This window comes from Terrapene carolina, unplaced genomic scaffold (assembly GCF_002925995.2).
Source record: "Terrapene carolina triunguis isolate 2854851 unplaced genomic scaffold, T_m_triunguis-2.0 Scaffold233, whole genome shotgun sequence".
In the NCBI taxonomy this organism is placed as follows: Eukaryota; Metazoa; Chordata; order Testudines; family Emydidae; genus Terrapene; species Terrapene triunguis.
The window spans coordinates 1331174-1353648 of NW_020664584.1; the positions used below are offsets into that span (position 1 = coordinate 1331174).

The window sequence follows — 22475 nt, forward strand, 5'->3', positions numbered from 1 at the left end:
CAAGACCCAACTTGGTTATTTTGACTTTTCACCGTGTATCCTATGTTATGCTAATACACAATGATGTCTTATATGGGCTTTTCTAAATCTATTGCCCAGCGCTTCTATCATTTACAAAATTACCTGTATCCTCAAGATGTTCACAGAAATGGTTGGGTCGTTCTCAGTTGTTGTGACTTTTTTTTAAAATACCCAGTGTCATCTGTTGTAACTCATGTATGCAGGAGGCCTGAAGATCCTCCCCTGAGTTTGTAATGTGCCTTTATAGTCAGCAGCCTTTTAGTAGCGGTTTCCATCTCTAATTTCCATGAATGGAAGAGAGTACCGTTTGGAGCCTGAGTGCTCGCTTCTTCATAACTCAGTAGTTGCAGCGTGCAGACAAACTTCCTTTAGGGGCTAAAAGGTCAAGAATAAAATGTATTTATCAAGCTTTTTTTCTATAACTCTGTATGTTTACACACATAGTTTGTGCTTGTCAATACCATAGTTATGCATACATTCAAGATAAGGGTATGTGCAAATGGCCAGTGAGATGCAGTTATTGAAGTCTGGCCTGCTATTGACATGGTCATATTCTCTTTAGTGCTTCTCTGAATGTACATATTTATAAATGAAGATATAACGCCAAGATTAAATTTATGAACTGTTCTATCATGTTCTTGCTTAGAAGAGGCAACCCTCCAAAACAAAACAATACCCTGCTCATCTCCGACCATGATCTAAAGTTTTACAAAAGGTAAAAGGAACTAGGGGTGCTGCCACACCCCCTGGCTTGACGTGGTTTCCATCCTGTACAGGGTTTACAATTTGGGTCAATGTCTCTCAGCACCCCCACTATACAAATTGTTCCAGCATCCTGCATATGCTTTTGCATTTCTATGTCTGCTGTACCAAAGGAGTCGTTCATATTGTCACACCAATAACATTGCAATTGATTTTTTTTTTAAAAAGAAACATTTTGACTAAAACACCTTTACTGGCACATTAGGTTGGACAGGAGAAAAATTCTGATAATTTAGTCTATGCCCGTTTAGTTTGGGATACTCTTTTGTTACTTAGTGCTTTGATGTGGAAACCGAGGATGAATATAATTCCCTCTGATATTTCCCTCGGAAGGAAGATCCATTGTCTAGGGAACTTGGGAGGCCTGGGTTCAATTGTCTGCTGTGCCACAGACTTCCCGTGTGACCTTGGCCGAGTCACTTAGTCTCTTTGTGCCTCAGTTCATCACCTGTAAAACTGGGATAATAGCGCTGTCCTGGTAAGAATAACTACATTACAAATTGCGAGGTGCTCAGATGATATGGTAACAGGTGCCATATAAATACCTTAGATGGAAGGCAAAGGATGCTTCTTTAGGCCAAAACTTGTTAAAGGGAGTGTGTATATAAGGGGCATTAAGGCTTTTGTTTTTTTGTGTAACTCTGTTCTAGTCTCACTGGAAAAATTATGTGGAGGAATTTGAATTATTTTGAAGGTGACCTGTAAATCGTCTCCCCTCCTACCATCCAGACCCACTACACACACCCATAGCAAAGTGTGTGGAGGCCCACGTACTCAAATGGAGAAGCATTTGGCAATTTATTAGACTCTTCCTTAATTTTAAATTTGGTAGCCGGACTCCTGAGTGGCCTCTAAGTAGATTGCAAATGGCAGGAGAAATACCTGTGTGTGGTACAGCAGAGATGAAATGATGCTCTCTCCTGCACTTACCTCTACCTAGCATTTTCTTTCTGGGGTTTATTCTGCTGCTTTCCTATGGTGCTTTTGCTCATTTTTTTTTCCTCCTTGCGTCAAACGTCAATGGCTTGCCCGACATCGGAGGAGGCAGTGTTGCCTAGTGAATAGAGCACTAGATGGGATTCAGGAGACCTGGGTTCTATTCCTCGCATTGACATATGGAGTATCTTTAGGCAAGTCATTTCACATTCGTGTTGCTCCCAGTTTCCCAATCTGTAAAATGGGGATAATGATATTGACCTCCTTGGTAAAAGGTTTTGAGATTTACTGATGAAAAGTGCTTTACAGGAGCGAGGCGTTATGTTATCTAATCCCTTCTCAGATCAATTGGCTGGATCTTCAGGGCCAGATTTAAGCCCAGAGATGGAGACTGTTGGAGGGCAGTGAGTTTATTAGCACCTAGAACGCTATCTGTTTTCATGACACAACCTGCACTTACAGGAGAAGCGGCTGCCATGTAATGGAAAATATCCAGGCAAATGACAATAACTTCCTCATCTGGCATTCACTACAACAGGCCGACGGGTGGCTAAAGTCAAACTTCTGAAGTGCTTACGAATGGCTATCGCCTCACAGGGAACTGGACCAAGGGCCAGATTTTCAGACGTGCTGCTCAGCCCTCACAGTTGGAGTCAGACGGTCAAAGGAGCACAGCTCCTATTGAGACACCTAAATGAAGTGGCGAGGTTTTCAAACTTTATTAAGTTATGGGAGCCATTGGGTGCTGCAGTTACTTTGAAATTCCAGTCATTTCTTTTAGGTGCCTCAGGGGCCGAACCATTTTGAAAATCTAGCCCCTGTGTTTTTTGTGGGTTGATTCAGACACTTGGGTCAAGAATACTTACCTATGCCAAAATGTTAGCAATTTATAACCTTACAGCTCAGTCTAACAATTTGTGCTCAGCATCTTCCCAGTTACATTGAAGATGGTTCCCAGATAACTTAAAAAATGTCTCGGGGGTTAAAGCACCATTTCCTTTTCTGGGGTGAGTTCTTGGCTACAAAGAGGTTTCACTTCATCCGAGTGCTTGTCTTCACTGGGGCACTCACAAAGGTTAAGACAAATTAACTAAAGGTGTGAAGTTAGTGTGTATAAGTTAAAGCGCATTTAACCCATGTGGACGCTCTCATTCAGAAGTGAAGTGGCCTTTAAGGAAGACTGAGCTATGGTGAACTAAGACCACTTCACTTCTGAATGAACGCATCCAAAATCACGTGGCAGAGGCCACGCAAGGAGAGTTCCTAGAAAAAAATTTTTTTCTTACATTGACCTAACTCGGTAGCTTAGATCGGGCCTAGAAGTTGACTGAAAGTGGGGTGGGAGTGGTTAGTGGAAATTGCCTTGAAAACTAAAGGGAAGCTGCCAACAATTTCTCTAGCATAGACACCTCCTTTGCTAGTTTTGTATGTCTTTGCACAGTCTGCATTGGCTGTAAGTGAACTGATGTTTACTGTATCTTAAAATGATAAAAGCAATTAACAGTAAGGCACAGACTTGGTACAACTAAACTTTTTCAGTGCTGGGAAATGAAATGGCTTTCCTGCTAGTCTGCCCAGGAATTTTTTTTGATACCATTGCTTAGAGTGGAAACTTCTATAATCAAAGAGATGAAGATCAGGGTATCTTCTGTTTGGCTGGCACCACTTCACCAGTCAGACCTGGCAGTTTCAGAATGCTGCTGAGATAGATTTGTCCAACTTTCGTATGGGGGTGGGGAAGAGGATGACAGCTACAGAATAGAGCAGCAGGCTCTAAATTTAGAGGCTTGCAGCTAGTGACTCCCAAATCCTTTCAGTGTAGAAGCAGATTGCCTCAGGGCTCTACGTATTACCCTGGGTATAGGGATTTGGGAGGCAGAATATCCCGAGCTACTTTCCAATTACCAAGGCAAAGTGGTGTTTACAAGATTATGCATTAAGTGAAGTCTTGCTGGAAGCCTCTCTCTTCTATGATGATCTTGGCTACCCTGCCTCACATTGGCCACTTGACTGATCTGCTTGATTTAGGATTTGCCTGGTTGATCTTAAGAGTCTTACACTGAAGGGCTTTACTATGAATTGAAGCTATCTTGAGTGTTTGAGTTGATCAGAGATGAGCCCTGCAGACTTGCTATTTCTCCCGTTATTCCCCCTGATATTGTAGACATCCAACATCCATCCCCTTAATCTTTTCCCTACAGGTGATTACAGCAACCCCATTGCAGGCTTCTGTACAGAGGGGAATTCTTACCCTCCTGTGCTTTATCCCACTTGACATGCTGTCGCTTTGGTGCTGTTTCATTAAGATGCTTCCACGCTCTCTTCTCACCTCTCCAAACTGGAAGAAAGCAACTGCTTGGAAAAACAAAGCGATTGTTTTTTCTTCCCTCGGCCCCAGACGCTGAGTGGATTTTGGCAGCTCAGCAAATCTGCCAGTAGCTAAATAATTTTATACTTCAGGGTTTCAGACTGAAAGTAGATTTAGAATAAAATAGTAGCATAGTTAGGTTGTGGCAGCACAATTGGGAACGTAACCTGTCCTTGCAAACCTTAGTAACACCCTGATTTGTTTACATTGTTACCCTCTCGCTCTCATTCATTTAGTGCAGGTTAAAGTGATAGATTCTTAGCCATGGAGACTGCTGTGCGTTCCTTATTCACAGGATGGGCAGCAGCAAGCTTTCCCTGTGCTGTCAGGCTAGTTAATCCCACATCTCCTTGGGCTCTTTCTAAGGCTATGGGTACGTCTTCACTACCCGCCGTATCGGCGGGTAGCAATCGATTTATCCGGGATCGATATATCACGTCTCATTAAGACGCGATATATCGATCCCCGAACGCACTCACCGTCGACTCCGGAACTCCACCAGAGTGAGCAGCGGTAGCGCAGTCGATGGGGGAGCCGCGGCCGTCGATCCCGCGCCGTGTGGACCCCAGGTAATTCGATCCAAGATACTTCGACTTCAGCTACGCTATTCGCGTAGCTGAAGTTGCGTATCTTGGATCGATCTCCCCCCCAGTGTAGACCAGCCCTATGTCTACACTAGCACTTTCGGCATTAAAACTTTTGTCACTCGGGGGTGTGAAAAAACACCTCCTTGAACGACAAAAGTTTTAATGACAAAAAACTCTGGTGTGGACAGCGCTTCGGCGGCGGGAGCCATGCTCTTGGTGACGAAGCTACCGCCCCTCGTTGGAGGTGGTTTTACTTTGTCGCTGGGATAAATAAAGCAATAAAGGGCAGCTGCACATCACACCTTACAACAGCACAGCTGCACCGTTGTAAGGTGGACAGTGTAGACATAGCCTACGACTGACAACTGTAACTGGTTTCGTGCTGTAGTGGACAAATGTATAGTAGGAATCAGACTTAGACCACCAACTCCCGTCCCATAGGTGCCTCCTTTGATTTTGGCTAACCTGGGTTGGATTTGAACTGGTGACCTAGAGAAGAAAGGCTCCAGAAGTCCATTACCAGTTTTCTGAATCCCTTTATTTTGTGGGCTGCTGACACTACATATGCACTTTTCCAGTATGCTCTCCTGTGCGGAATCCTGCTGGAGTTTAGTTTATCATGCTGTTAGCTGTCAATTAAGCTAAACACAACGAATCATCTATACTGCGCCATACGCACGATCGATAACATGGCGTGATTTAGACTGGCTAACTGAAAGGTAGTCTCACTACATTCTGGAGAAATAAGGGATAGTCTTATGGCCTGCCCTGAACTGAAGGGATAATCTAAAATGAAGAGAGGTGAGCCAATACCTTAGTTACATCAGATCAGAAGAAACATGGCCAGGTTGGGCTCTTGCTTACAGTGGTATAAATGAGGAATAATTCCTTTTCAACTCTTAATTGAAGGGGATGGAATGTGGGACTCCTAATAGAGTTTTTCTCCCAAGGATTTCCGTTAAATAGGTTATAACAAGACCAAAACAGTCAATAAAAATCCATTCCTCTCTCACTTGAGGTTCACTTCCTTCCTACTGGTGACGTTGTCATAGGCCTACTAATTCTCCAGTCAATCTAGTCTAACTTACAAAACAACCTGCTCAAAAGCTTGTCCCTTCTCCCAACAGAAGTTGGTCCAATAAAAGATATTACCTCACCTGCCTTCTGTCTCTTATATCCTGGGACCAACAACACCACTACAGACAATCAGGGAAATAGACTTTAAGTAAAACCCAGCATCCAGGCCGCCTTTATGCATCTTAAAAAAGCAAAATTGGTATAAACCCATTCTCTACTTCTATCCTCCCACATGCCTTTGCAAGTGACCTTTCAGGACATCTGATTTGGGTAGATAAAACAACTATTAGCAGACTAATTAGTTTTGGACCCAGACAATTTCTTGATTCTGTCTTAGAATTATTCATCTGGCTTTCTGAAAGATGAAATTACTGGATAGACTTTGTAAATTACATTGTAGCCAAAATGCAAGTTACTGCATACCCATTCCGCAAAAGATTCAAAGGAAGCAGAAGTTGTAACGGATGCAGAGTTTCACCTGCCTAGCAGAGAGTTGATGGAAAACTTTTGTTCTCGTTCGAGTGGCCTCTGCACATTCCCACTCTTGGGTCAGTGCAGCTCAGCAGGCACCTTGGGCCCGCACGTGTGGGCCTAGTTCTCAGATCAAGGGACCTGCCAAGCTGCAGGATTGGTGCATCCCAAGAGTGAGAATGCTAAGAGGTTATCTTAAAAAAAACAAAAAAAAACCCCTCTGGTTACAGGTGAGTAAACGTCCTTTTTTTATATGGGGTAGAGAATGAGATGTAAAGGAGAAAAGTAAACTAGTTTAGGATATACTTTTAGATATATTGATATAAAGTGTTAACTCTTTTTTTTCTTTAAGGTAACTTTATAGATTTACCTTTGCATTCAGGTAAATTAAAAAAAAATACTGGTATTTCCATAATTTGATGGTAATTTGTACATTAGTTTTGAAACATATAGAAAAAACCCTGAAACTAGATTCTATAAAATCTGACAGTAATTGGGCAATACTTAATTCCTCTTCAGGGGTTATTTTAACATGATAAATCCAGTCTGTAATGTGTAACTTCATGGAAATTCTATGAATTTTGACTTGCATAATGATAATAATTTCCTTTATTATTTTTTCCTACATTTTTGGTTTTGCCAGGTCATATTAAGATTTGACTTGCAGCTTTGAATGTGTGTCACTAGTGGAAGGGGAAATTGTAATATTAACGCCATCTAATACCTTAAACATATTGAGGGATATAGCAAAATTGGATAATATGGTGTTATTTGTATTTTAATTCTTTCAAATTGCACTCTGAGATCCTCAAACTGGTGTCTGAAAGGTAGTAAAATAACATACTCTATTGTATAAAGCTTTGAATACAAAGTGGAGGTTAGTACATGGTTGGCAGTTCACGGGTGTGCACACTAATCAGTGACTGGGAAGCAATTCTTCCAGCATGCCTGGAATTCTTAAAATGAAATTCTCCATATTAAGGCATTATCCTGATCCACAAGTTTAATGACTACATCAATAGTCTGAAGTAAGGTTTACAGGGAGACCTCTATTCGGAAAAACAAAACCCTTTTAAATAGGCTGTCACAGCTCTTTAAAGTCTCCCTTGTCCACCCCATATAGCTACCAAAAGATATTTCCATCAAACAGTTATTGAATGGCTTAGTGAGCTCCTGTCCACCACCTGCTGAGTCTCAGCAAAGAGCTCAAATATTGAACAAGCCATAGAGAGTGGTCTCCTATACCCCCACATTGTGAAGGTTGCAAACCAGCCAGTCTACTTTAGCTAGTTCACCATTACGTACTGGTGTTCATAACAGAGTCAGCAAGGAAGACCCCCCTCCACTGTACTGTTTTCTTCAGACAGGCCATCGAGAACACCCTGGCAAGGACTGTACATAGTAGCTGAAAGCACCCTTGGTAGAGTTCTGTTTTGGAAATTACTTGAAACTGGCTAAATATTTAATATTAAGGATTGTGAAGCCACAGAGGCTAACCCCTCCCCCCCCAGTTACTGGCCATATCAACCCACAGTAGCTGGGCATTAGAGAATACTAGGGCAGGAGTCCTGCTTTTCTTGGCTTTCAGAAGTTGTTCTGCTTAATCTCTCTGATTTTCTGCTAAGTCATTTTTAGATGAGGTGAAATCCCAGCAGTTACACATGGAAGAGGCCTATCAAGTCATCTGGGGGGACGAGAAAGACGGTGCAATTTGCTTAGTTTCTTTAAACTACAAGGCAGTGGGGCTTTTCTGTCAGGGGTTGCTCCCTTAGCCTTACACCGTCCTGGGCCACCCACAAGGCAGTGGGTTTGATGAGCTACAGTTAGTATCGTCTACTCTCATTACGGTAGCAGGCATAGCCTGACCTGACTCAACAGCCGCATTGGAAAAGCCGCCACAACAATGTCTGGACTGAACAAGAGGGTATGGCAAAACAACAAACTGACAGAACACACAAAGATCTGTGTGTATCGTGCATGTGTTATCAGCACACTTTTGTGTGGGAGCGAGACATGGACCTTATCGTCTCATCAGGAAAAGAGGCTCAACTGCTTTCATATGTGTTGCCTTCATCAAATCTTTGGAATCTCCTGGAGGGACAGTCACCAACACTGAGGTATTCAAGTGGGCCAGTATACCCAGCATGCAAACACTCCTCAAACAGAGACGCCTCCGCTGGCTTGGACACATGTGCCGAATGAATGATGGGCGCATGCCAAAGGACATTCTCTACAGCGAATTGGCATCTGGAAAAAGACCCAAAGGATGCCCAAAATTTCATTTCAAGGATGTGTGCAAGCGAGACCTCAAAGAAATGGACATGGTTGTGGACAATTGGGAAGATCACACTCAGGACTGCAGCCTTTGGAAATGAGCTTAAAAAAGGCCTCTGGAGTTATGAGAGGAAGCCGTCCAGCTTAGCAGAGGAGAAAAGAGCTCGCAGAAGGCAGAGCCCAAAGGGTCGAAACATCACCTTTAAATGTGACAGATACGGCAGAGATGGTCTCTCTTGAGTGGGTCTCTTCAGCCATGTTCACGGCTGCCATAAAACCAACTGAGTAAATTCTTTCCCTCTCAGGGGCGCATCCCCATGGTCTCTCGAGACTGAAGGATGCCTACTACTTTCAACTAACTGAAATGTCTTGATATTAAGGAAAATCTTTTCATTTCAAGCAGCAAATAACTGGGCTGCTTTTATCTCACAGCTGACCTCTAGAAGAGAGAGAGAGCTTAATAAAAAATAATCGAATCTCCTGTGTAAGAATAATACATTCAAAGTGCCATTCTAAACGGCCAGAGAAAGAGTGGAACTCTGTCAAGAAAGGTTCACAGTGTCAATAATTCTCAAGCTCTGTTCTATCCACAGTGTACTGTCCAAATTACAGTGGATCAACAAATATATTTTAAATGAGAAACAGTTTTCAAAAGAAAAGTGAAGCAGAAATTGAGTCCTCTTGGTTCCAATGCTGCTGGATCCAAGGTTTCACCTGTTGGAATTTCAAATGAAAATCCAGATCCATCTGCTCCTTAATATCAACTTTCAAAGAAATATAGGCTCGCTGTTAAAAAGAGGTAGAAAACATTCACAGTCTAGTTTCTCTTGAATGCTGTCCCAATTAAAAGATCCACTGTCAATTGATTAGGGTATAAAGTCAGAGTAATTAGTCATTGGTCTTCAGCGAGGCCATCATATGTTCTTGTGAGATCTGTTGGGACCACAAGCACAGAACGGGAGAACTCAAAGATCCACATGGGTGCTGCAGGAAGTGGTGTGGGTGATTCAGAGAGTGGCACTCTTTAGAGAGTCAGTGATGAACCAATGCAACAACCTGATGTTAGACAATTTAGGCAAGATTTTCCAAAAAATTCAGCACTCCCCATTGGGGCCAGATTTCCCCCAGGTGCTGAGCCCCTATTTAGACACCTGAATAAATGGCCAGATTTGAAAATTGCTTAGCCTTTTGGGTGCTGAGCTCCTTAGATCACGTGACCTTACATGTTGCAGTGGGAATAGCTGGATGCCAAGCACTTTTAGAAATCTGGCCCTTATTCAGGTGCTTAAATGGAAGCAGAGCTTATTTGAAAATCTAGTTCCAGTTGAGTGCTTGAAAACCTGGCCTTATCCTACTAAAGTTTTCATTCATCTGAGTCTCAAGTCCAGGATCTTGACCATTTAAGACACTCAACAAAACTCCCCTGGCACTCCTTTAAGAGTAAGCATGTTAATTCATGGTACTGGGACCAAGTTGCAGTTCTAGAATTACACTCGGTCCCTAATTTCCCTCCTCAGTTTCAGTTGGATGCAGTATTCTTCACTTCCTGTCCTCAGCTGTTGTGTAGCATTGTTGAACATTATTAAACACCTGCCACTTTCTACCCCAAAGATGGCAGCATTTCAGTGGTGAGTGATTCCTCTCTAATCCTTACCACTCAGGGCTGTTGTGAGGCCTGTAAATGCTTAAGCATTAAGACATTAACTGCTGGCAGCCAATGCAGATCCCACTGATAACAAATGGAAATCCAGGGATGGTCTTATTCTGTTTCCGCAGCACCTAGCACAATGGGGTACTGGTCAATGAATAGGGCACCTACAAATAATAAATAATACTGAACATTGACAGAAAACTGCACCCGATTTGCTCCAACAGTGATCTCATTTGTGACACTAGCCATCTAGGAGCCCAATGGAGGAGAGGACAAATCCGTTTCCAGTTTTCCTTAACAATGGCTTAAAAATCAGAAGAAAATGTAAAGGAGGTGCTTGAGGCTTAGGCACTAGAGATTTGTATTATTATAAAGCAGGTAGGAAATTAGCTTTGTTCCTTCCTTTGAGCTCCCACATTGCCAGTGTCCCACATAGTGTTGTTTTTCCACCACTTGGCCACTCGTAATTCACAACTGGAAAAAAACAACAGCATTGTATCCTTGGTGAAATTTACCCTCGTGGCCCATGCAAGGCTCCAGTTAACCTCTGTGTTTGACCTGTGTATTTGGAGGTAGTTGGGCATGTAGAGCAGCCAGGCAGGTGAGCCTCTGCATAGCTTGCAGGACAATCTGCAGCTCCACAAACCTGCCCACAAGTTGCGGGTGTTGCGGTAGTTTCAGCACAACACAACTTCCACAGGCTTTCCACAACAAAAGCCATTTCCTCAGGCTTTGTGCTGTTTGAATAGCAACTAGTGAGAATGTTTTGCCTTGTGAAGGCTCATTTGGCTGACCGAGGGAACTGAAAGCAGTAGCGCTTTAAAATAGCTTCAGGAAAAAGCATAGGGCTGCCTTTTCTTTTTACCAGTAGAACTCAAAAGCCGGTCTGTCTCTGTCTTAGTCACACACACAATGATGGGTGACTATGAAGATATGGACGTTAATTTGCCTCAAGCTCTCCTAACAAACCTGGTCTTCTAAAATAGAAACAGTGCACTTTTAGGCCCACAGGTATATTTCTGGATAAAAGCCCATTCTGCGTTGCTAACTAGACAGACATATTATTTCAGGTCAAAATTTCATGCATTTTTCTCCCCACCCATTTCCTTTACCGGCTTATGACACACAGGAACTACACCCATTGCTTGACTATCCTCTTCTGACCTTTTGTAACTTGGCTCTGAACTGACTTTGGGTCTTTAGCAACACTGTCAGAAGGGAAAAATTCTTTGTTAAAATTCAGCCAACTCCTTCCTTAACATGGAACAGTTTGTTCAACTGAAAGAACGAGCCAGTTCAGTGAGCAGAAAACACATTGCCACAAATTAGCATATTCAACAACAACAACAAAAAAATGAAAGCTGCAAAGGAGATCAACCATATTGAAGCTGCAAGGCTCTGGGGGAGAAAAATCCATAGCTTGAGCTTAAATGTTTGCACTTGGCTTTTCAGCTACAGTAACAGTAAATTAGGAAATGCTAGTGGATGCTAAGCTAGTGCTGGCATATTGCAAAAGTGCAAGATAAATAAAGTAATCCTGAAACACTTTTGGGAAGGGGGTACAGAGCTGTATTAGGAAACAATCTGCACTGCAGAAAGTAAACTCATCAGTTTCTGTGGAGCATACTTAAGTACTAAATGTAACAACCTGGTACTTCCCCTTTAAAAAATTGGACCTTATAATTCTTGGTTCCGCACAATGACTTTCTTGGAATTGCCTCTCCTCCATGCCTTATGCAGCCATTTGGCAGCTTGTGATCAACATATGTCAGAAGCAGAGTTGGGGCCTCAGTGGGAGGGCTCTGCGAGTCCTAACATGGTTTCATTGGCATGTTTCTTGAATGCAGTCATTGCTGGTGTAAACGTTGATCCCAGTATTGTTTGACATTAATATTACAGTAGTGCCTGGAGACTTTGACCATGTTGAGTCCCTATTGTACAGAGGCATAGCACAGTCATAAAGCAAAATCGATGCCCTTCATGTGCTCAGCGGCCGTATAGCGCTTACATCTGTGAATGGTCAACCAGCCTTCTGCAGCATCTGCTGCCCATCCTTTCTCTGCCTCTTAAAAGATCCAAGTGATGTTACCAGAAATCCAAAAATTGACTAAGATCAATCTGATCTCGACATCCTTCTTTGAGCTGAAAAAATCCTTTCTGAGCTCTTTGCCAGCCAGCAAGGAATCAGTGTTCAGATGCCCTCCTCTTGGCTTGGTGAGTGGTGGTTCTCATGTTGAGTATGGTGTACAACAGTCAGTGAGTGAAAATGTGTAGGGGAACATTGCGTTTAATGTGTCTTTTTTCACAGATAGGACTGTGCAGTAATATTAAACTACCAGGATATTATAGAGAGAGCTGACTCTGCTAAGCTGAAATTGCACTACATACCAAATTATTTGTGAGCCATTAAGCTCTGATACCTGATTATGAGCGCTAAGCAACCTGGGCTAGAAATTGCTGTACATTAAGCAAGCTGTGAGCACAGTGTTAAACAGTATTATCCTAGATTAAAATACAACTCTATGGTATACAAACAAAAGTAAGCCATGTTCAGTAAATTCAAGTGACAGAAATCAGAGCCTTAGTGGATTTATAAGCATTCACATACTGTTTTGAATAGCACCGGCCCACTTAATGGAATTCATAGCGATAGTGCTGCCACAGGTGATGGCCTGGATGTAGATGAAATGATGTATTCCTTGAACTTGTATGAGAAACACCATCCGGTGTCTCTCACTGGTGGCAGTGGTTCTCAGACTATAGTCCTTAGCTGACTAGTAATCTCTAGAAGCCTTCCTGGTATTCCCCAGAATGAAATGTTCTGCAAACCGAACAGTGTGGGGATTGGAGTTGAGCATGGAGGTGAGTCCCTGGGACTATATTTCTCATGTGGAGTGGTTTGTAGAATGAAAAGGTTGGGGAACCAATGGTATTACAGTCAAATTTTGTCTTCTTGAGTTCTGGATACTTGATGAGTCCAGTACAGGGATTATTGAGAACAGTCCCCATTTCCATCACGTTAGGAGTCAACCTGTTTTTTGACAAACAGGTCTAGGTGTGTTCATCAACGTCTGGGGCACTGATGAGTGTGCCAACATACACTTGTTGGAGTGCTGGTGCCACTTTTAATAGACTGTGTTGCTGCCTTGTCAGACTTCCGCATGCCTTACAAAGAACAATTCCAAGCTAACCTGTAATGAAGCCCATGTGCAATAGACCTTCTCTGAAGAGGTCCAATGGTATGACGTGTGTGTAGCATTTAGCTTCTGTTCTTAGCTCATACAAATGAGGAAAAAATAAAAGGAGTGAATGAATTAATGTTCAAACAGAAGCATGCAAACGCTTGGAGGATGCTTGTTTTGTTTTGTTAATACTGACATCCTATGGAAATATGGCAGGCCGGCTGGCTCAAACAGTGACATGTTGCCAGTAGTCTAAAGGTTATATTATCCCAGTGACCTATTTTTATACTATAATTGCGTTCTGTTACAGCTACCGCTTTCTAGCCCATAGTCTCTCTTGGTTGCATGTTCCTCTGAAAAACAGAAGATAATCCGCAGTGTTAATGCAGAGTATAAGTTTCTTCACAACTAACAAAGCCACTAACAAGTTGTTGACGTTTTTGGAGGGACCTGATCACAGTCACACACTGCAGTTCATAAGCTGATGATGGCGTAAGAATAAAAGCGGCTTGAAATGGGTAAACAAAAATGATTGCAAGGTAACAGAGAGGATTCCTCTTAAACACTTGTTTTACGTGACCAAATACGGTTGCGCTTAGACGGACCAAAATGTAAATGAATGGCTTTGTTCAACCTGTCCAAATGAGAATAGCTCTATTCTACTCTATTCTGCCAACTAATAGAGAATGAATACGATGATTCAGTCAACCATTTTCCACTGCCTGTAAACTGGACATGCATTTTCAAAGCCAGGCTTAAACTACAAAGCGCCCCGAACACTGGGCATAAAGAAAAATTGTTTGTTTATTCCTTAGCACAAATGTTGACTTGTGTGATGTTGCTTGAAACCGCGAGAACCTAGGGTGCGTTTATAATGCAAGATAAGATACAATCAAGCTGTTATTGCCCTGATGGTTTGTCTTGGGGGGATGATTTATTTTGCAGGTATCCTGATTTTAAGTGGATGTGATGTTAGCACAATGAAGTAGGTGTGATTTGTCAGAGGAAATGTTGCTGATCAGACATTCATGTAATTAGCTGTCCCTCAGAGGGTTAAACAGATCTTGAATTAAATATTCTCTGATATTTTTATGTTACAGGCTTCTGTTCTCAGGGTATAGATTCTGGGTTGCAGAACAATGTCAGCCTCAACCTGATTCTCCCCCAGAGCCCTTTACTTCCCTCTTAATAGTGGATGCCAAAGATGTACAGGCCCCACATCCGGCCCACAGGCCCGTCCTGCCCGGCCCTTGAGCTCCCGGCGGGGGAGGCTAGCCCCTGGCCCCTCCCCTGCTGTCTCCCCTCCCCTGCAACCGGGCAGCGCGGCAGTGTGGGTGGCTCCGGACGGTAAGGGGGTGGGAAGCCGGGGGGAGGTTGGATAAGGGACAGGGGATTCTGGGGGGCCTGTCAGGTGGCGGGGGTGTGGATGGGGGTTGGGGTAGTCAGGGGACAAGGAGCAGGGGGGGTTGGATGGGTCGGGGATTCTGAGGGGGGCAGTCAGGGGAAGGGAAGTGGGAGGGGGTGGATAGGGGGTGGGGGCCAGGCTGTTTGGACAGGCACAGCCTTCCCTACTTGGCCCTCCGTACAGTTTTGCAACCCCGATGTGGCCCTTAGGCCAAAAAGTTTGCCCACCCCTGCCCTAGATAAAGATAATCCAGAATTCCAAACAAGGCTTGACACAGAATGTCCAGGATCTGTGCTAAGTTGGAACGTCCCCCAGTGCATGGGGTCTTGCCTACCAGTTTCTGCAGAACTTTCAGCTCTAAAATAGCAATATGTCTAGTGCTTGTGGTTGTGAAGATAACCTTCCAAGTGTGATCCCATTCAGAGTTGTCTTCCCCTGTGCACTGCCAAAGCCCAGATTCTTGGCTTTGTCTCTGGGCCTTCGGAGGGAAGGAAGAATTCTGTCACCTGCTACTCAGACTTCACAGCCCAATGTGCAGGAGCAGGTGATTTCCACTCCAGTCTCAGGGTTTGAAAATCCTTGCTGTGCCGGAAGCTGAGCTCTGAAAAATTCAAGAGGGGTACATATTCGCTCACCATCTGCACTCTCCATCTGCACTACAGAACCATGTGGGTTCAGCTAACTGAGAGCCCCCACCTGTGGCTACAGACAACAGGAAGTCTCGGGACTCACCCCTGAGGTGTGAAATACCTCCACTCACCTCACTGGGTGTTAACTCGGATGTTTCTTTGTATCTATTTTAGGCCTGCTCTACACAGAGTTTAAAAACTGATGAGTTAAACTGGAGCCGCTTGTTGTGTTTAGACCAGGCCTTAACTTTATCCTTCCATCGCTTATCTGTCTGGAAATTCAATAGTCTTCACCAGCCCCCTCTCCCACTCAGCTCAATGGTGTGTGCACTGGCAGTGAGGAGGATAATTAATCTGACTAGTGACCTCCTACATGATTTGTCATGGGCTGATTGCAAATGCAAAACAAATGTTAATGACTAACTGTAGAGAACAGATCCTGGAACCTGCTCAGCTGATAGACATGTAGGATGCCAGCTCTGTAGCACATGTGCACTTACGGTCCCTCTCTCACCCTACGGAGTGACTAAGTAAACGAGGTCAGTCTCTGTCTGATGGACTGAAATAGTTAGCTGTAACACAGCCGTTATGCCAGGTTATCTGCGCACCTCCGGAGCGTGTTGCGAGACCAAAGGCCAGTGTTTGAGAGAGGTTGGTATGCCTGGATAAACTTGCTTCTTAAAGTGGTAGTATTTCCATAAAACATTTCATTTTAGTAACACCTGGGTAACCTGTGTATTAGGTCTGGATACACACCGCGGTAGGAATGTTTGCTGGCTGATCCCAGCAGTCCTTTATTCATGCTATTTTATATTGCTGATTACTGATGGACATCTGGATACATACTGGGGAGACGCACCTCTTTCAATTGTTTCAAAGTAGTATATGGATCTATGAATAAAATACTATAGCTTGTTGAAGGAACACAGTAAACACTTCTTAAATGTAAACTTCTTCCTGCTTTAAAGATAGCCTTCTTCCTTTAAAACATATCCATAATACTATGTGAATCAGGGACCTGCACATTTTTAGTTTAAAAATAATACTATTATTATTATTATTAAAGAACCAATCATGTGTTTGGTTTTGAACAAGACCGGAAGAGTAAGCCTGGCCTTGAGAAAGTAGCTAACAGGCCCATAAAGCATCAGGAAAACCATTAATTCTTTTTTCTTTTTCTTTTTTTTAATAGACCATTTGTGCTCAGACTGAGCTATGTCAAATTTCAGAGCAAGTTTCTTTGTCCAAATCACAGTACTCTAAAAAGAAGATACTTGTGTGTATTATCTTTTTTATTTTTTTAAAGTAAACATTGTCACAACCTTAACTCCACAGCTCCCAACATTTCAAGTGTTTAAAGCAGGACACAACCCCACACTGGTTTGTCCCATCTGCCTCTCTGTAGATGAAGACAGAGGGGCAGCTGGGCCAAGCCTGAGTGACAGTGCAACCCTTGCACCAGGTCACAATGCCACTCAGTTTGGAGGGCTCTTTCAAATGGGGGCCCCAGGGAAACTGCACCCCACCAGTGGCCTTGATTGTGGGAAATGTTCCCTTCAACTGGGACAAGAGGTTTTGGGGTCGAAGTGGGACAATCCTGTGAAACCTGGGACTGTTGAGAGGTCTGTAACTCTAGTGGTGGGAATGAGGTGGTTGTCTTACCACCTTTTGGATTCCAGCAGTAAGATAATAGCTCCAACATTTAGTTATGGTGTGCATTAATTTTTCATTTCTGGGCAAGGTTTGCAGAAGGTCACAAATTAATCTTCTAATTGAGGACCTTGGCATTGTGTGGGATGAATGTTTTGTATTAAACAGCCTAACTCATTAATTCACTGAAACATTTAAAACCAAACCAGTTAAATCCAGCTGAGCCGAGAAAAGCGGAAAGTTCAGACCCACCAGTGCATAGTTTGAAACCTTTTAAGCCTTCTTTTGTTAATATGTATAAAAGTAAGCTCTCTGAAATTGTAAAACACAGTTTATAATTGGTCTTTAGACATTGTTTTCCTTGTAAACAAGGACACGAACATGCAAAAAGCCAGCAAAATAATAATAAGACAATGTAGTGGGTTGTTTGTGTGTGACAGAGAGAATGGAAGAAAGCGGTTATGCTTATAGCAGCAGTATTGTTTTTTCGAGTGATCGTTAAAATTAATACAGATATTTACATAATTACTATTGTTTAGATCCTAGGGTGTGAGCATTTTAAAATGCAGTCTTCCTACCACACCACCCTGCTGAACCAGACCTGAGCATCAGTTAGTTGCCACAATACTAGTCTACTGAACAGCTTATTTTGTGAAGTCTGCCTATGCCTGAGCTGATGATACATTGCTGGTGTAAACCACTGCTGGCTTAAAAGGCCTGGCCAAAAATTAAGCAAAGCCAAGAATAACTTGCTGAGTAGATTTTCATCTATTCGTAATCTACACACAGTGTTGATAGCAATTTCACTATGTGCATTTAGAAACCAGTACAGTGAGAAGTCTGTGCAACTCCCTAGTGTGGACGGAGTTATACCAATATAAAAGTGCTTATACAGCGGTAGCAAACTTTAACAATAGAAGCACCTTTATGCTGCAGGGGTCGTACCAATTTTTAACTGTCAGTTTTGAAATTGATATACAGTAGAACCTCAGAGTTACAAACACCAGAGTTACAAAGTAACTCACTTCATTTGGAACTGGAAGTACGCAATCAGGCAGCAGCAGAGACAACCCTTCCTCCCCCAAAACGCAAATACAGTACAGTACTGTGTTAAACGTAAACTATTACAAAAATAAAGGGAAAGCAGCATTTTTCTTCTGCATAGTAAAATTCCAAAGCTGTATGAAATCAATGTTCAGTTGTAAACTTTTGAAAGAACCCCCATCATGTTTTGTTCAGAGTTACAAACACTTCAGAGTTATGAACAACCCCCATTCCCGAGGTGTTCGTAACTCTGAGGTTCTACTGTAATTGAATTGATACAACACTATGCGGACAAGCAGTGATTACCCTACTGTATCATCAGCTCTGGTGCAAGAATAATTGATGTGGTGTGAATTTGACTGTTTTGGGCCAGTTTCACCCTGGAGAATTGTGTTTAAAGGAAAACTAATTAAAACTGTTCAAAGGAAAAGTGTTTAAGTACTTGGGAGGTTAAGCAGTGGCTTGTGCTCCCTTACTTACGTATGTATTACGAAGGAGTATATTAAACATCAGTAGACAACCTTTATGGAAGCAGAAGTCATTGTTTCATTATCTTCATAACTCTGGTGCTTGTATTTCATTCAGCTAACGTTTCATTGCTACTTTCCATCAACAGGCCAGTGTGCTGTAGGGTAGTATATGTGAAACAAAGATCCCATTTGAATGCATGACTCAGTCTGAAACATCCAAAGTGGTAGTAAGGTAAGTTCTGTTTTTGTACTGATTTTTTTTAACAGTGGTTGATTCACTATTACGTTAACCAACACAGTTGAAAAATAAAGCTTGCCTAGTTTAATGATAGAATCTGTAGGATACCCCATTTACCTATCACACTGGAAATGCACACAAGATTATTAGCAGATTCTATAAAATGCACAGGAACCACAACCATGCTCTTAACAATTTGATGTAGTCAATACACGACTCAGTTGCATCTGAGACTCTGAATTAAGTCTAGTGGGGTTATCATAGAAACGTAGGGCTGGAAGGGACCTTCAGAGGTCAACTAGTCCAGCCCCTTGTGCTGAGTCAGGCCCAAGTAAGCCGAGACCATCCCTGACAGGTTTGTCTAACCCGTTCTTAAAAACCTCCAGTGATGGGGATTCCACAACCATCCTTGGAAGCCTGTTCAGAGCTTAACAATCAGAGTTAGCAAGTTTTTTTGAATATCTAATCGAAATCATCTTTGCTACAGAGTAAGCTGATTACTTCTTGCTCATCCTCAGTGGATATGGGAGAAAGATTGATCACCATCCTCTTTCTAACAGCCCTTAAACATATGTTAAGACTTATCAGGTCCCTCCTCCGCTCAGTCTTCTTTTCTCAAGACTAAACATGTCCAGTTTTTAACAACTTTTCCTCATAAATCAGGTTTTCTAAACCCTTTATTGCCCTCTCCTGGACTCTCTCCAATTTATCCACGTCTTTCCTAAAGGGTGGCACCCAGTACTGGACAGTGTGCTCCAGCTGAGGCCTCACCAGTGCTGAGCAGAGTGGTACAATTACCTCCCATGTCTTCCATACAACACTCCTGTTAATACAGCCCAGAATGATATTAGCCTTTTTTGAAACCATATCACATGTTGACTCATATTCAAATTATGATCCACTATAACCCCCAGATCCTTTTCAGCAGCACTACCACCTAGCCAGTTATTCCCCATTTTGTAGTTGTGCATTTGGTTTTTCCATCCTAAGTGTAGTGCTTTGCACTTGTCTTTATTGAATTTTATGTAATTGCTCTAAGGAAATTGACTTACAGTACACTTGATTACATTTGTCTAGTAAAATACCACCATCCTTAATTTCAAGCTAAATTTACACTCTGTTGTCTTATATTAAGTTAATATTTGTCTGAACCAAAACATGACTTTTATGACACCGGAAATCTAGATGTGTCCTCAGCTGTGATCCTAGCAAAGTTTGTTTGGGTAAAATGCTGAAGTACGTACAGACACTTTATAAGCATCAAGCAGTGCTATTGATTCCTCTGCAGGTGGGTCAAGCAATTCAGTTTTAGCAAAACAGTGCTGATTACCTGCTCTAAAAGGTGACTGTAAAATGGCACAATGATATTCTTTGTATGTTTCAATCACTTTGTATCAAATTTACTCAGCTGATAATTAAAAAGGTGATTTTTATCTGTCTGCCAACTCTGCAAACATGACTTTCTGGCTCTTGCATAATCTCCAATAATAGAGATTCTGTAACTAGAACTCGGTTAATAATTCTGCTGAAGATGCACAAACTTGCAGAGACTCCAGATCTGTCTCCCACAGCTGAGTTGGCCCCGCAGAGCCAAACAGGAGTAAGAAATAATGAAAACTTCATGCAGCAAACTGAGTAGGTAGACAAAAAGCAGATCTGGGCAGTAAGAAGGCTCATTTTCACAGTTGTTTCTGACTCAACACGCGCGGCCTTTAACGTTATCTTTTTATAGTTTTGTGGCTATTTTTGTTGTCATTCCTAATTGACTTGACTTAGAAAGGTCATCCTAACCTCACACGTGTCAAATAACGAGGCATCAGAAATTAGGATTGGGAGTAGGTGGCGATTGGATTCAGGTCTTTGCTGAATAGCAAAACTCTTGGTTACCTAAGTATTCTGCTCACTAGTGCTAATAAAGAACGTGCTGCTCCTTTGCACAGGGAAAGGGCATCCCCAAAAGGTGGGATAGAAACCTCACAAAAACAGGTATTGATAATATGGAATTCACACTACAGAAGATCAAGATCATAGCATCCATCATGCCTTTTGGACTTCCAGCTTTTCCTACAGCTTTTGCAGAGCACACGGTCAGTTCTGGGGCCAAGTTCAATGCTCATTAACGGTATTTCAGCACTATTTTGTAATCTCAAACCAACCCACAAGTTAGAGTTTCTTATCAGAGTGTTTTAAATTGTGCATGAGTGTTGCTCAGGATAGGACTGGACATCCAGACTCTGTTATATCTAGCTTATTTTTCCAAAGGTGTGGAGATTTACTTATTTTTGATGAACTTGCAGAAGTTAAATGCTAGTTCTTCAGCTGAACTTTAAATTAGGATCCTTCCTCATCCATATCTGAAGCAATTAATTAAAAAAGAAAAGTAAAAGCAGGTTTTGCATAAGTACTAAGAAAATTATTCACCTGATCCCCATGTTTCTGTGCATGACATCAGCACAGAAAATCTGATAAGAAAGCTGGTAGACTGCCAGTTCACATTGCTTATAACTGACAGTAATTACTTACCTGGATCTTCTAATAGGAGGATGTCAGTTTTCAAGATCTACTTTAATTAGTGTTTTTATAAATATCTCTGTGTTACTGTAAATCTTGGTAAAGTCTGGCACAAAATCTCTGTGTAGTAGGTACTATGGGTCAGGCGCCGACTCCGTGGGTCATCTGGGGCTGGAGCACCCTTGGGGAATAAATGGTGGGTGCTAAGCACCCACTGGCAGCCCCTCTGTCAGCTCCCCCCCCCCACTTCCCCAGCGCCTCCTGCCTGCCGGTGGGCCCCGCAGGTCAGTGCCTCCGCCTCCTTCCCCGTGCCTCCCATCCACCACAATCAACTGTTCCATGGCGTGCAGGAGGCTGGGAGAGAGGAGGGAGGAGCGAGGATGCGGCGCGCTCGGGGGAGGGGGCAGAACTGAGCAGGAAAAAGTGAGGCGGGGAGGGATGGGACGTTGGGGGAAGGGGGGAGTGAGGGTGGAGCCTGGGGCAGAGCTGGGAGTACCACCGGCACTTTGAAAAGCCGGCACCTCTGGGTGGTCATATACCTCCAAGTGACTGTGCAATCTGGAAAATACTATTTTATTCTTGTATGCAAAATCTAGATTTTCCCTTGAAAAGAATGGATATTATAATCCATGTAGAAGGTTTTGAAATTCAAATAAGTTGACTTAAGTGTTGTTGATGAGAGAAGTGCTGTAGGTAATAGATTGGAGAGGGGTTAGAGGAGAAATGGGCTGCTTCAGATTGGCTATCCCCCTTCTCATCTAGATCAGTTTTGGCAAATTATTCATGATGCCAGCTACCGTAGACCATTTTACTGCCTTTGGCAGGTGAGCTCAGGCATGGAGCATCCGGTGTGCATATTGCAGACTGCACCAGGTCAGAGACAAGATTGTGCCTAAACACCTGTCCAGCTCTAGCCTTCAGCAGAATATTATCTTGATCTAGAATTACTATAACTTGTGAAGAAAAGACAACACACAGTAAGATTTAAAAAAATAAACAATAAAATGCTGTGGTGACATCTCTTTCCTCTCCTTGATCTCCTGCACCCAGGAAAATGGCCACGTGTTGTGGAGGCCTTGCACTTCCCCAAAGAACACCTAAATGCCATTAAATAGAGTTGTCTGAACCTTTAAAGCTACAACAATGCAGCATTCATGGGTGGCATGGGAGAGGGAATCTAAGAGATAAGTGTGTACACT

At 42.7% G+C, this 22475-nt stretch overlaps 1 protein-coding gene across 2 annotated transcripts in view; it reads left to right on the forward strand.

The window, feature by feature from the left end:
* The window catches only part of ZHX3 (zinc fingers and homeoboxes 3), a 60124-nt gene that overhangs the window by 31292 nt on the left and 6357 nt on the right, over positions 1-22475 (forward strand). Inside the window, exon 3 of one of the 2 annotated variants that reach the window (XM_026656745.2) lies at positions 18674-18759. The exons of the other annotated variant lie outside the window; for it this stretch is intronic. The gene's annotated coding sequence lies outside the window, so the exon portion shown is untranslated. The remainder of the gene's footprint in view (positions 1-18673; positions 18760-22475) is intronic. 2 annotated transcript variants of the gene reach the window in all.